Here is a 2,204-nt window from a genome sequence, read left to right on the forward strand (position 1 = left end):
TTTCCCTAAAAGCCTCATAGGGTGGGGTTTTTTGACTTTCATTTTTACTAAACAGAACATTGAGAAAGCTAACGGTTAAATCAATTTCTCAAGGCCACACATCTAATAAGAAGTGGAGCTGGATTATGAACCCAGGTAATCAAATTCTGGAGTCACTGTTCTGACTACCAAAAACTCCCACAATGAATACCAAACTCATGAAAGCGGTTAACTCTGGAGAGGGAAAGAGAGGAATAAGAAGGGGAAGTGGTACACATGATACTCAATTTTACTTGTTAGATTTTAGTTACGTTGGGCAGTAACTGCAAAGGTATTATTCTGTTATTCTACATACATTTTTTTCTATGTATATTTTATCATTTCATAATTTAAATTATTGAGAAAATCATGAAGCATTTACTGCAACCAGTTGGAAAACAGATACAAGGGAATCCAACAACTGGCATGGCTCAACATGAAACAGAATATAAAAAATATAAAATACAAATTTCAAGAAGGAAAATAAAGAAACAGAGTAGAACTAATATAAGCAAGTATAGAGCAGTAAATCTGAAAATCTAGATGAAATTGTTAAATTTCCGGAGAAAGAAGAGATGCTGTAACTGGGACACAACAGAAAATAGAATTGACTGATAACTGTTGAAGAAGGTGAAAGAACAAACAGTAATGTCCTACCAGAAGATCTCCAGGCTTTGAATTTCCTTATATGCTGGTCTTCAAAACTATCTTGGGTATTCTTGACCTACTACTCTTTCACATAAATTTTTAATTTTTTCAAAGTTTATTTATTAATTTTGAGAGAGAGAGAGAGAGAACACAAGCAGGGAAGGGAAGAGAGAGGGGGAGACACAAGCCCAAGCAGGCTCTGCACTGACAGCACAGAAACCATTGCACGGCTCAAGCTCATTAAACTATGAAATCATGACCTGAGCCAGATAAAGAGTCAGATGCTTAACCAACTGAGTCACGCAGGCGCCCCTAATTCTTTTTTAAGTAGGCTTTACACCCAGCACAGACCCCAATGCAGGGCTTGAACTCATGACCCCTAGGGTCAAGACTTAAACTGAGACCAAGGGTCAGTTGCTCAACCAACTGAGCCACCCAGGCGCCTCTCACATACATTTTTAAATCAGCCTTTTCAGATTTCAAAATAAGCCCTGTTGGTATTGTGAATGGAATTGTATTGAATTTACAAATTAACCGAGACACATCACCTCTGTGAGTCTGAGTCATCCCACACGTGATGAGAATTTTTATTTAAGTCTTCTTTAATGTGCTTTAATTATGACATCTTTTTTCCCCTACAAAGATCTTGAACACCTTTTGTTAGATTAATCATTGAATAATTAACGTTTTTGCAATAACTTTGTAAATCAAATGTTCTAATTTTGCTGGTATATAGGAAAGTAATTGATTTACACATTGATCCTCTACCCAGCCGGACACTAACCTTAGCTGTTAATTCTCTTGGATTCTATGTGACTGTAGGCAGTTACATAATCTCCTAATAAAAATAGTTTTATTTATTTTTACATTCAGTGAAGGTGGTTTTTTCTTTTAAGCATTTTCATACACGTATAGTCTTTCTTTTTATGCAACCATGGTGAATGTTCCTAAAACCTGCTCGACTTTCTGAAAGAAGTGTGGCAAGCACTGACCCCACAAAGTGACACAGTAGAGGAAAGGCAGATTCTCTTTATGCCCAGAGAAAGCAGCATTGTGACAGAAAGCAGAGTGGCTACAGTGGGCAAACTCAGCTGATTTTCTGGAAAAAGGCTAACACTACAAAGATTATTGTTCTGAGGCCTGAGTGGGTTGAGCCCAGCTGCAGATCTAAGAAATGCTGGCTAGTAAGAGATGCAAGCATCTTGAACTGGGGAGAGATCAGAAGACAGAGGGCCAAGTGATCCAGGTCTAAGCTTCGTATTTTGCTACATTATGAAGATGATAAAATCTTGAGTTTATGTTCACTTCGAAAAAAAGAACTTTAACACATGTATAGATTTGGGTAATAATCACTACACTCAGGACACAGAATAGTTCAATTGCCCCCCAAGACTCCCTGCTGCTGTCCCTTTGTAGTCACCCCTCAGAGCCCACTGACCCTAGCAGCCACCGATCTGCTCTCCATCCCCATAGAGGTGAAAATATCATATACATTTTCGACTTAACTAGTATCACCTACGTGCAGTTATACTGTATGT

General features: G+C 38.1%; 1 pseudogene; it reads left to right on the top strand.

The window, feature by feature from the left end:
• Positions 1–1,600: 1,600 nt before the first annotated feature.
• On the top strand, positions 1,601–1,918 carry LOC115299975 (annotated as a pseudogene).
• Positions 1,919–2,204: the final 286 nt, after the last annotated feature.

Source organism: Suricata suricatta, chromosome 8 (assembly GCF_006229205.1).
Source record: "Suricata suricatta isolate VVHF042 chromosome 8, meerkat_22Aug2017_6uvM2_HiC, whole genome shotgun sequence".
Lineage (NCBI taxonomy): Eukaryota > Metazoa > Chordata > Mammalia > Carnivora > Herpestidae > Suricata > Suricata suricatta.